This window comes from Vombatus ursinus, unplaced genomic scaffold (genome assembly GCF_900497805.2).
Source record: "Vombatus ursinus unplaced genomic scaffold, bare-nosed wombat genome assembly UNPS02004099.1, whole genome shotgun sequence".
Taxonomy (NCBI): Eukaryota; Metazoa; Chordata; class Mammalia; order Diprotodontia; family Vombatidae; genus Vombatus; species Vombatus ursinus.
The window spans coordinates 673,664-687,505 of record NW_020943877.1 but is presented as its reverse complement, the minus strand read 5'-3'; the positions used below and the strand labels follow the sequence as shown (position 1 = coordinate 687,505).

At 40.2% G+C, this 13,842-nt stretch overlaps 1 pseudogene; it reads left to right on the top strand.

The window, feature by feature from the left end:
* Window positions 1-5,009: 5,009 nt before the first annotated feature.
* On the top strand, window positions 5,010-5,502 carry LOC114053501 (annotated as a pseudogene).
* The last annotated feature ends 8,340 nt before the right edge of the window (window positions 5,503-13,842 follow it).

The window sequence follows — 13,842 nt, the reverse complement described above, 5'->3', positions numbered from 1 at the left end:
ACCAGATCTCTTTACCTGCAAGTTCCACTCATTCACTATGTTAAAGGGGAAAGATTTCTGCTTTTAGATTCAATCAATCAGTAAATATTTATTAAGCACCTACCATGTTCCATATACTGTCTTAAGTGCTGAAACTGAGAGGCAACAAGCAATGGCCTCCTGCCCAATGCTTCCCTTAGTCCTGCTTTCCTTCTGTGTCCTGCCTGAATTAGCACCCACCATATTTTCTGGTCATTGTGAGCTCAGAGGAGTGAAGTTTTAGAGTGTAACCTAAGCAGTCTCTACAATCCTGGGGCTCCCTCACCTAGGACTGATTCCAGACAGAAAATAGCATGTTTTCAATGCCTACCTCCCACCCTCTTTCTTCTGAAGTGACTGTGCAGAAGTTATGTCTACTGCTAATTGGAGGGAGATATGACAACATCTCTACAGCAGGGAGAAAATTTCAACATGCGCCTCAGTCAGGAAGCCACAGGTCAGATGGTACATCCCTCCCTCCTGGGAATGTGGAGGCTGGTCAGGGAGGAGTGCTGAGGGAGTGCTTTAAGGGTTAATGTCCTTCCCCTGTGTCAAATTATCCTAATTTGACCATATCTGAATTCTCTTTTCTTTTTCAGAAAGGGGGAGGAGGGATGCTGGCAAAGACTTTATAAGAGGGTAAGATCTCAATATGGGCTCTAGGCAACAGCCCCACCTTCAGGTTGTGAGGCCCTGCCGAGGAAGAACTAAGTGTCCATGAAAGTATTATTAGCTGGAGCTCATCACTGGTTGCCCTGGTGACTTGTCTGTTACCAAGGAAATCTGGTATCTTGAGTTGCTGGCTTTCATGTTAGCTTTTCATTGGGCCTGTGTTATGATGATCTCTCAGATAAGAGGAGAAGGGGGTGGAGGTGCTTCCCCTCTTTGCTCTGAGAAGCCAAATGAGCACAGACTTAAATCCCTAGGGAGTACAATGGAACGGGAGATCATAAACATATCCAAAAACTCCTACATTCATACATACATACATATTAATGAAGAGACAGAGACAAAGAAAGACAGAAACACAGAGAGCAGAGATATTGAGGGTAGGAAACAAGCCAAGCCAGAGATAGATTCCTATAGAAGCTAGCTGCAGAACAATATGTATAAGAAAATATGTAACCCAGTGGTGTCTACAAGAATTGAGGCAGGAGGAAAAAGAATCATGCCATCCATCATTCCATTCCAGTACTCAGTGATCCCCTCCTAACTGGGGACCCACAAGCCTGTCCATGGTCCTGAAATCTTGCCTGAAATCTTAAATTTTCCAAGACAATCTCTAACTGTTAGGGAATGTTCTTTGGATCACAAGTGCTTTCAGGATTACAATTCACCTTTCACATGCCACATTCAATCTTCCTAATTTCCAGGTAGAGAGTATAAGTATTATGATGCTCATTGCCCAGATGAAGGAATACAGGCCCAGAAAAAGGAAATATCCTGCCTGGAAAGAATGTTGGCTTCAGGATGGCCATGGGGCTAAGGTTAGGTCACACAGCTGGTAGATGCTTCATTCCACACCTGTCTTAGCACTTAACCTCCTGACTTCCAGAAACCATGCTGTCGGGGTCTTAATCCTTGCAGTTTTGGAATCCTTGCCCCACCCCATCACCCCCAGCTGCCCTCCTTGGTGAGAAAGCACAAATTCACTTAGATCACTCTATCTTGCCAGGCCCATACTAAGTTATGCTAGTCCTCCTCTCTACCTGCAAATTCCACTCATTTACTCTGACTCAGAGGAAAAGCCTCTGGTTTTAGAGTTCAGTCAATACATCAATACCATTTATTAAACACCTACTAGATACCAGGCACTGTTCTAAGCACTGTGAAGGGGAGGCAGCAAGCTTGGCCTCCTACCCAGGCCCTTCCTTAGCACCATTTTCCTTCTAAGTCTTGGTTGAATTAATATCTACCATATTTTATGGTTATTGAAGGCTCAGAGTATGGAAGGTCTAGAGTATAACCTGAGCAGAGTTTATGCAGTCTGGGGCCTCTCTAACCTACAACTGGCTCCAGACAGAAAATAGCATGTTTTCAATGACCACCTCCCACCTCTTCCTTCTGAAGTGACTATACAGAAGCTATGTCTGCTGCTCATTGAAGGAAGATGTGACAAAGTCTCTACAGCAGGGTGAAAGTCAACATAGGTCTCAGTCAGGAAGCCATAGGTCAGATGGTATATCCCTGCCTCCTGGGAATGTGGAGGCTGGTAAGGAGTGTTGAGGGAGTGCTTTGAGGATTAATGTGCTCCGCCTGTGTCAATTTATCCCAATTTCACCATACACTAGTTCTTTTTCCTTTTTCCTGGGGGAATGGGGGACAGGGGAATGCTGGTAAAGTCTTTGGATGAGGACAGGATCCCAATATGGGCTCTAGTCTTCAGCCCCGCCCTTCAGGCTATGAGGCCCTGCTGAGGAAGAATTGTGTTGTTGAAAGCTGTATCAGTGAGGCTCTATCTCTGGTTGTCATGGTGACTTGTCTGTTACCAAGGAAATCTTATCCTGAGTTGCTGGCCCTGAAGCTAGTTCCTTATTAGGCTGGTATTATGATGATTGTTCAGCCAAGAGGAGGAGGGGGCTTTATTCTCTCTTTGCTCTGAACAGCCAACTGGGCACAGACCTAAATCCCTAGGTACTACAGTTTAATGGGAGATAACAAACATATCAAAAAAATAATACATCCATATGTTTATATATATATATATATGTATTTGTGTACACATATATATAGACACACATACCCCCACAGACAAAGAGAGAGAGAGAGAGAGAGAGAGAGAGAGAGAGATAACTGCAGAACAGTATGTAAAAGAAGATATGCAAACCACCTGTGGCAACAAGAATTGAATCAGGAGAAGGAACAAACATGGAATCCATCATTTCATTCAAAGACTCAATGATCACCTCCTAGGTAGGTGCCCATAAGTCTTTTTCTAGGCCAAATATGTGCTTGAAATCTTCAATTTCCCAAGACAATCTCTGAATGCTAGGGAATGCTCTGCAAAACACATGTGCTTTAAAGATTACAAAGAACCTTTCACATGCTCCTTTGATTTTCACAAGACCCCTTTAAGAGCTCTCATCCTAATTCCACAGGGGAAAATGCAAGTCTTATGATGCCCATTGCCCAGACAGGAGAAAAGAAGACCAGAGAAGGAAAATGACCTACCTGAAAAGGGAGTTGCTATGGGGATGGCCATGGGGGTAGGGTTAAGTCACACAATTAGTAAATACTTCCCTTCACCCACCTTATCACTCATTCCCCTAACCTCCAGAGAAAATACCTTTGGAGACTTCATTCTTACCCTATTGGCCAGCCTCCTTGTTGAGTAAGCACAAAGTTACCTAGCCCACTGTAGTTAGCCAGCTTCATGCCAAGCCATGCTTCCCTTCCTGTCCAGGCAGACAACTAGGCCATGACCTTGCCCTCTTCCCTGGGAAAATATCAGACAAAGTTTAGGTCCTTTCCCCTGAGATCTTTACATACTTCTCTGCCACCTAAGTACTCTGAGGAAATGCTTAAATCCTGGGCTACCTTTATTGTTTTGTTGATTGTCTAGACTTAAGAGAGTGGTGTAGAAATAGTAATAAAGAAGATTATAATTAAGCCTGTTGCATAGTTTGCTTTTTTCCATAGAGCCAGTTGATAAACATTTACCAGCATACCTCAGAAGTCACTTCATGTCTCCACCTTCTGAATTGTAAAATGAGCTAAGGATAAGTGCAATACATTCTCCCTTCTAAGGCTGTTGTGAACCAAGTGGTCCCCAATCTTTACAGCTCTTGGATACCAGTTGATACTAGCACCTAGTAAGGCTAGTAAAGACTCCTCTATGTGTAACACTGGGTGCCGATTAAGTCAATCAATCAATCTCCCTACCCTCTACAGCCCATTCTTACCACAGTATTACCTCCATCAGGTAAGAATCCATGTAAATTGAATAAGAAATCTAGAAGTGTGAACTAGATGTGAACCAGACCTGGGTATCATCTCTGGCATTTTTACTAAGTGTGACAGGAAGTCCTTGCAGATTGGTTGAGGAATGTGGTCAAGTCTCTGACAAGTTTGAGAAAATCCAGAGCTAGTTTGGGATCAGGACATTTCAAGCCAAGTCCTTCAGCAGGAATCACTTGGTGAGGGGGTAAGGAAGTGTATCTTCTCAATCTCTTCTCCTCTCCCTCCTCCTTTTTAAGCAAAGTAGAACCTTGTGAACTCTATAGGACCAGAGGATTTTAACTCTTCCATCAATATCCTAGCAGTGTCCCAGCAGGCAGCAGTGAGTGTCTGCATCAGGAGGAGAGGGCAGATTCCACACCATGAGGACAAGCAGAGGTAAGCCTTTATAAGGAGCCCAGCCGATACGCAACACCCTAAGTGAGGAGAATATCTTGAGGACTCCAGCAAAAGGACTTCAAGGAAGTGGATGTTAACCCTTTGCCACCCGTGTTCTCTACTCTGGAGCCCACCTTCTCCTGGACTTTGTGTGTACTAGAGGGTGACTCTGGGGTTTAGAATTAGTTTTATGCCAACTCTACCACTCTGGACTATAACAACTATACCTTTCTGATCATTAAGAAGGTCAGGTTAGCTAAATGATATCAACTGATGTTCATGGGGGAAATGCACGAGTGGAAGCCCATGAGTCATGACATTGCCCCAAGCTCTTAGTAGTTATGTCTAGCACATTGAAGGGGAGATATAAACAGATGCCCCCTGGGACCTGCCCTGTCCCAGTGTGAGTGAGGGTTGGGCTAACAGCTTCAGGTCTGGGCTACTCATGTATAACTCAGTTAACTCTCACAACCTCCCTGGGATGTATTATTATCTCTATTTTAAAGGTATGGAAACTGAGATTTAGAAAGGCCCAGTGTACCATTTTGTGGACATCATGGGAGTAGAGCAACAGCTGCATGTGGCCAGAGTCAGGAGGAGCTGGGAAGAACCCAGTTGAGTGGTGGGAGTCGGATCCCTGCTTGTAAAGCCACAGCATCCGAGATGCATCATGACTCTTGTCCACTGGATTGTAAGGTTTATGTAGGTAACCTTGCTAACAATAGCAACAAGACTGAATTGGAGTGGGCTTTTGGACATTATGGACCATTCTGAAGTGTATAGGTTGCAAGAAATCCTCCTGGCTTTGCTATTACTGAATTTGAAGATCCCAGAGATACAGCTGATGTTGTTAGAGAACTAGAAGAAGAACATTTTGTGGCTACTGGGAAAGGGTGGAACTTTCAAATGGTGAGAAAAGAAGTCATAATTGCGGTCCACCACCTTCGTGGGGTCATTGCCCAAGGGATGATTTTCAGAGAAGTCTTCCACCCTGATGCAGATCACGACAAAGAAGAAGCTTTTCTTGAGGACAGGTCCCTTTCAAAAGATAGAAGAAAAGAGAGATCGTTGTCATGGGAGAGAAATTGTAAGCCTTCATATTCCTTTTTCAGGTCTCATAGTCACTCTAGGTCAAATGAAAGGAAATAGAACCCTGCACTTCAAGAGGAGTGATGTACAGAAAGTAGCCCTTCATTTGACAGCAGCATGTACAGAACATACATTGCAAATTTTGTTTGAGCCTTCATAAGCTCAGTGTATTTTTTAAATGTTTTAGCTGTTAAAATTTATTTATTGTCTTGTAACAGTGACACATGTAAAGATGTGTATCTTTATGGTTTGAAATAGATCATGTAAGGCATGTAATACCAAGAATTTGTTACTTTACAATGTTGCCTTAAACAAAATTTTAATTTCTGTTGATTGCTATTCAGTTTATTTTACATCAATTTGCAAATTAACCTGTAAAACCTGCAGCGGCCAAAAAAGACACTTGACTCTGTCTTCTGGGAAAAAAAGAAAGAGAGACGACCATGGAGAGAGCCTTGGTTTTTGTCCACAGCAGAGTTATATGTATGGCTGCAGTTAAACATAATGCAATGATTCAAAATTCCTTGAAGAACAGGCCAGCAAGTAAATTGGAAAGTAAAAAGCATACCAAAAGAAGACATTTGTTCAAAAGCTGTGATAGCAGTTTTAGAAAAGAAAAAAAAATTTTTTTCATTCGAAGTGGACACATATCTTAAGTGAAAATCTTTGGAGGTTTTGAGGAAGTTTAGTTTTTCCACTTAAGGGCATAGATTCTTTTTGCAGTTGATGCACTGTGAGTAAATAACTGGTGATATTCAAAATTAACCATTTAGAGGTGGATCCAAGATGGTGGAGTAAAAGCAGTGACTTGCTTGACCTCTCCCCCAAACCCCTCCAAATACCTATAAAAATGACTCTAAACAAATTTTAGAGCAGCAGAACCCACAAAAAGACAGAGTGAAACAACTTTCCAGCCCAAGCCAATCTGGATGGTTGATTGGAAAGGTCTATTGCATCAGGCTCAGAGAGGAACACAATTCAATGTGGATGCACAGGCAAAACGGGCCTCAGTGAACCTGGAACAGGCCTCAGAGGACTGAATCACGGGCAGATGTGGTGGTTTCCAGACTTCTCAACACACAAAGGCCAAAGACAACTTAGATCAGTAGACCCTTCAGTCTGTGACTGTGAGAGAGAAGCTTGGTCCCAGCCCCAGTGCCAGCATGGCCCCGGGGGAGGCAGCTGCTTCCAGAGTTCTTGGTCCACAGACTGAGGGGGAATCGAGTAGCTAATCACAGGGAGATTACAGGGATCTCTTTGTTGGTACTGAGGCAGGATTCTTTTCCTTTGCCTTTGCTGGGATCTGGGTCACAGTTCTGGGTGGCAGTCCTGGGGTGAGCAGGAGCGCTGGTGTAGTGGAGCTTGTAGTGGCAGTGGAGAGGGAATCCTCCTCACAGTTCCAAGGCAGAAAAGAGTGCTTGTGGTCACTCATAGACTAGAGCACAGGCCAGGAAAGGAGTAAACATCTCGCCCCTTATCATAGCACCTTGGAAGAAATGAAAACTTACAGGTTCCTAGAAGGATCTCTGAAAACAGCTGCACAAAACCCTCAAAGCTTGAGACAGTACATTCTCCACACTGGAAGCAGACCCATACCTTAACAAAGAGTTTAAAACTCAAATAATTGTCTGGGAAAATGAGCAAACAATGCAAAAAAAAAGTCAGACCATAGAATCTTACTTTGGTGACAAAGAAGATCAAAACATACAACCAGAAGAAGACAACAAAGTCAAAGCTCCTACATCCAAAGCCTCCAAGAAAAATATGAATTGATCCCAGGCCATGGAAGAGCTCAAAAAGGATTTTGAGAAGCAAGTAAGAGAAGTAGAGGAAAAACTGGGAAGAGAAATGAGAGTGATACAAGAAAATGATGAAAAACAAGTCAACAGCTTGCTAAAGGAGACCCAAAAAAACACTGAAGAAAATAACACCTTAAAAATTAGCCTAACCCAAATGGCAAAAGAGGTCCAAAAAGCCAATGAGGAGAAGAATGCCTTAAAAAGAAGAATTGGCCAAATGGAAAAGGAAAACCAAAAGCTCACTGAAGAAAATACTTCCTTAAAAATCAGAATGGAGAAATTAGAAGCTAGTGACTTTATGAGAAATCAAGACACTGTAAAACAAAACTAAAAGAATGAAAAAATAGAAGATAATGTGAAATATCTCATTGGAAAAACAACTGACCTGGAAAATAGATCCAGGAGAGAGAATTTAAAAATTATTGGACTATCTGAAAGCCATGATCAAAAAAAAGAGCCTAGACATCATCTTTCAAGAAATTATCAAGAAAAACTGCCCTGATATTCTCAAGCCAGAGGGTAAAACAGAAATTGAAAGAATCCACCAATCACCTCCTGAAAGAGATCCTCAAAGGAAAACTCCTAGGAATATTGCAGTCAAATTCCAGAGTTCCCAGGTCAAGGAGAAAATATTGCAAACAGCCAGAAAGAAACAATTCAAGAATTGTGGAAATACAATCAGGATCACACAAGATTTAGCAGCTTCTACATTAAGGGACCAGAAGGCTTTCAAGCATTCTTGATGAAAACACCAAAGCTGAATAGAAAATTTGACTTTCAAATACAAGACTCAAGAGAAGCATGAAGAGGGAAACAGGAAAGAGAAATCATAAGGGATTTGTTAAAGTTGAACTGTTTATATTCCTACATGGAAAGATGATATTTTTAACTCATGAGATCTTTATCGGTATTAGGGTAGTTGGAAGGAAAAAAATTATATGTATAGATAAATAAAGGGCACAGAGTGAGTTGAAGATGAATGGGTGATATCTGGAGAATAAAATTAAGGGGTGAGAGAGGATTATACTGGGAGAAGGAAAAAGGGAGAGGTAGAATGGGGTAAATTATCTCACAAAAAACAGACAAAAAAGGCTTTTACATTGGAGGGGAAGTTGGGGAAGGTGAGAAGGAATGAGTGAATCTTATTCTCATTAGATTTGGTTTAAGGAGGGAATACCATACACACTCAATTAGGTGTGGAAAGCTATCTTACCCTACAGGAATATAGGGGGGAAAGGGATAAGAGAGCAGGGGGAAGGGATCATAGAGTGGAGGGCAGATTGGGGGAGGGAGTAATCAGAAGCAAACACTTCTGAGGAGGACAGGATCAAAAGACAGAATAGAATAAAGGGGGGGGCAGGATAGGATTAAGAGAAATATAGTTAGTTTTCCACAGCATGACTACTATGGAAGTGTTTTGCATGACTACACAAGTATAACCTGTATTGAGTTGCTTGACTTCTCAATGAGGGTGGGTGGGGAGGGAGGAAGGGAGAAAATTTGGAACTCAAAGTTTTAAAAATGAATATTAAAAAATTGTTTTTCACATGCAACTGGGAAATAAGATATACAGGAAATGAGGTACAGAAATCTACCCTGCCCTACAGGAAAATAGAAGAGAAAGGGGCACGATAGAAGGGAGGGCACATTAGGGGAATGGGTATTCAGACTGCACACTGTCTTGACGTTGGGGGAGGGATGAGATGGGGAGAAAATTTGGAACTTAAAATCTTGTGGATGTGAATATTGAAAACTAAAAATAAATTAATTAACGAATCAAAATTAACCATTCACACAAGCTTTGAGTTTAAGGGTACATTGTGGAGATGAAACTTTTTGAGTTACTGTGCAAAAGTTTTTTCATGATGTCATTTGTAACATGCTTTGTGAGCCCTTCAGGATTAAAGTTTTGGTTACAAATTGTTGCTTAACTCGAATACTTAAAAGTTTTCCTTGTAGAACCTAATTCATCCTATGAGCTTGGTGCATGCAGTCCAGGTTTAAACATTCCTATCAGAAGCCATACATACATTTTTCTTGTTAAAGTGCTTTTGGAGTAATAAAATACTAGCTAATCTATTTCTGTGATAGCCAGTTGAATCCAATGTTCATCACAGTTCTTGTATAAAAGCAGTTGATTGCACAAAACTGCTATTTTATGAATTGAACTTGATTATTTTGAGAGTGTTTTCTTGGTGGGGTGGTTTGTTCTGCTAGATGATTATAGTTGCCCACTCCTTAAAAAGAGAAGCCAGTTCAGGGTTCATGATACCGAAACTTGCTCAGATGAATAATTCCAGGATATATTTCATTGTAAACCAAATTGAAATGGCCTTAGAGGCTTTCAGCATGAAAACGATTCTCACTTAAATTTAGATTACATCCATTCTATAAGATGAGGTATTCCATGGAAATTCCAAACTAAGCATTATGATGTAAAATTTACATTATAGCTCAAATATAACAGTGCAGAACTGAAAATATGGAGGTGTTCTTAACCTTCCTAGATACTGGGGTAATTTCAAACTTTTGTGCACTTAGATTAAATCATAATGCAACAGTTTTGTGGCTTAGTTTCTTTAAATGTGCTTTTCAAAATAGTCTTGGGTGATGAATCATTATAAATTCTGTTCTCTTTGTTGGTTCAGGCATTACATTAATGAGATAAAATTCTGAGTAATTTTCATTTGAAATGTGTTCTGAATACTTTATAAAAAAATTCAGGTTATTATCTGAGACTTCTATCACCTTTTGTTGCAGTGTGTCTCTAAGATAGGATTTTTACCCAACTCTGAGAAGACCAATATGTAGCAATAGTAGCAAAACAGTAAGATGTTTGATCAGATTTTAGTTGTTCACAAGAGGCCTCCTGATCCAAAAAAGTAGCTAAACTGGGAGCCAGAAGAATTTTACTTAAAATGAAATAATTTTTATTCTACAATGCTTAAACATTTCAATGCTCTGCTTCTTGACTGGGGGAGGCAGTCTCACCAGGATCACATCATTCAAGGTAGTGTTGAGGTCTGAGAAGTTGAGACCCCTCAAAGACCGAAGTACAGGATGGGGTCATTGGGAATGAATTCACAAACTCAAGCAATCTTTAAGTCAAGCTGGCAAAAAGTTTATTGTTACGCTTTACATGGGCAAAGATTCTTAAGGAACCCTGTGAGAGACTGAGGATGGAGCTAGGGTTTATTTTCTTTAGGAAAAGACGTGGGGAAGGAATGCTAGGGATACTAATTAGGTAATCTAAAAGTCCAGATGTCTTTGGGAGCTATGGATGGGAAAGTGCTGGGAGTGTACAAGACAGGAAGGGAGATGTCAGAGGCATGTATCATGGAAATCTGGCAGGAGGAAGAGTCCTTGGACGAGACAAGACACTCCTCTCTCTCTGTCCTGATTAGAGAATGCTCTGCAACAAGGAAAAGTTTTCTCACAAGATAGGGGCTTACTAAGGAATTGGGAGGCTTCCAGAGACATAATCTGAGGCCTGAGTTGCCCAGCATTCTCTCATCCAGCTTTGTGTAGCTGCACCAGGGAGAAAGATAAGGGTCGTGTTGGGGCCCACTCATGAGTGATTGCTAAGCACAGTGTTGCTGGGCTGGGGAGTGATTGTCAGAGACAGTGTTTCTGAGACTGGGGAGAAATTGGGGTCCAAGTACAAGCACAACCACCCAAGCACCCCATCAGTAGGGGTTTCATCTCTGCTGTGTGCCCCCAAGAAGCCTTCACCTCTCCTGGTTTTTCCTTCAGACTATGAAAGCTTATTTGTTCCTAGACAAAAGGCTCCTCATAATAACCTGCCCTCACCATCCCCCTTCCAAAGTAATGCTACTTTGAGGTGTGTGTAGCAAAGCATACTTTGGGGTATGTGTGTGTAAGTTATATGATTTCACTTTTGTCTAAAATTAGGTACACAGTTCTAGAAGAGCCAGAGGTGGTGTGAGGGAAAGAAGCTTATTTTATAACACGTCCCTCTACAATACTGGGAGATGAAAACATGGCTTAGGTAAACCAACTTACATAGCATCACATGAGTAGTACTGGCCAGGATTCAAAACCACTTTACATCATAATAGCCTGCCTTTGTCCTGTTCAGTCAACAATATTAGTTATATTAGGTGATGAGATACAAAGTTTACGTAATTCCCTGTTTTCAAGGAGCTTATGGTTTTAAGCCTCTGTACGTAATTTTCCCCAGCATTAAAATTTGGGGAAAATTATCCTTAAAGTTGGAATTAGGCATTTTTAAACTACCATGTCAAAGTTCATCTCGAAGTATACTGATTAAAGTGTCCACTAGAAGTCACTGTTAATAATTTTGATTCATTCTAATTGAGGGAAGTTGTGGGTTTTTTTTTTTTTTTTTGGTAATTCAAAACCCAGAGGTATTTGTGTATCTTAGTTGAGTATTTCTGTGTGTACAGATCTATCACTGCTCATGTCCTGTGTTGATGTGATGGCCTTTAGTCCCAGCTAGGGCAATGAGAGAGGCAAGGAAAGGAGTTATAAATTGCCATAGTTAAACTTTCTGAAATACTTTGTATTTGTGTAACACTTGGTACTTTCCAAGTGCTTTCTTCTTCTTTAGTTCCTCAATAATGTCCTTAGGTCATACCTTCTAGTTCCTGTTAGAGCTGGGGCTTAAGTCCATGTCTTGTGCTTTCCTGGTTTCAGATTTGCATATGAATATAAATACATTTGATTAAAGTTATTAATAAATGAGAGAACTGGCAAGTATTTTTATTATCAGCTTAGTACTTGAAGCAATTATATGATATTAGTTCCTGAATGAGAAGATGCTGAAGGTTACAGCATACATTACTAATTGCCTAATTTTGGTTCCATTTTTGTTATTTAAAATTATGTTTGCTTATTAAAGAAAATAGAGCTTTAATGTCAACATAAAAAAAGAAAGGTCCAGTGACATCCCTCTGGTTCTCTAACTGGTTAGTATCAGAGATGGGATTTGAACCCATGTTTCCTTAGACGTCACATCCATATCCATCACTCTTTCAACTACAGCATACTATTTCTTTCCTTTTCCCTTAAGAAAGTTTTAAAAAACAGTCATTTTGTTACATTCCCCTGCTCAATTCAACTGTCACTTAAAAAGAATTTTATAAATTTGCCTAGGCATTGTGGTCCACCACTCCTGTAATCCTTGCTGCAGAGGAAGTTGAGGCTGGTGGGTCACTTGGGTTCAAGACTTCTGAACTGTAGTGAGCTATACCAATCCAGCCTCTTCACAGGACCCAACATTTTAAAAAATGTAATTACATGGATATCTTTTTATGATGAAAATTTCTCCCAATATCGCTTCTCCTTTCCCCTCCATGGGAGACATCCCATATAGCAATATTTAAAAAAAATATTTCAGACATATTTTAAAATATTGCTGCATAATGGAGAAACAGTAATTGCCCATGAGTAGATTCACTGAATATAACAAAAATGGCACTACCAAAACTAATTTACTTATTTAGTGCTCTACCAAACTACTAAAGGAATATTTTACAGAGCTTGGAAAAATGATAACCACAGTCATATGGAATAACAAAAGATCAAGAATCTCAAGTGTAATAATGAAAACAAAGTAGCCAAGAAGAGGGTCTATCAGTACCAGATCTCAAACTGTACTACAAAGCAGTAATAATTAAAATGACTTGGTTCTGATGAAGAAATTGAAAGTCAGTCAAATGGATTGGATATGCAATAGGCAGCAGAAAACAATCACAATGGCATAATATTGACCACAGTTACAGGGGAAAGGCTATTTGCCAAAAAATGCTGAGAAAACTAGGCAAAAATTTGTCGGCAATTAGACTTAGATACACACCACACATAATATACTGATATTAGCTCCAAATTGATAAATGACCCTGAAATAAAAGGTCACATCATAACCAAAAACGAATAAACAAAAACCCAGGAGTTATGAATAAATTACTTTTCAGATCCATGGAGAGAGGAAGAGTTCATGATTAATCAAACAATAAAGAGCATAAAACAGACAACTGTGATTATATAAAATTTTAAAAGATTTGGCATATTTTACCTAATACAGGCAAATTGAGAAGGGAACAGTTAACCAAGGTAGGAAAAAACAACTTTGTAGGAAGTCTCTCTGATAAAGTTCTCACATCCAAACAAATGCAGAATTGATTCCAGTTTGTAAGACCATAGCAGTTTCCTAATAGGTAAGGAGTCAAACAGATGAACAGGCAGCTTTGAAAGGAAAAAACCCAAGCTATCAACAAACATATATGAAAAAATGAAAACAACCATGAGGTTCTACCTCACACATCAGACTGGCAAAGATGACACAAGGGGAAAATGATAAATGCTGGAGGAGTTGTGGGAAAACAGGAACACTAGTGCACTCTGGGTGAAGCTGTGAATTGGTCCAGCCATTCTGGAAAGCAAAATTTTTAAAAAAATTTTAATTAATTTGTTTTGAATTTTCAACAATCACTTCCATAAGCTTTTGAGTTTTAAATTTTTCTCCCCTTCCCTCCCCACCTCCCTCCCCAAGACAGCACATAATCTGATATAGGCTATACATATATATTCCTATTAAACATATTTTCACATTAGTGAT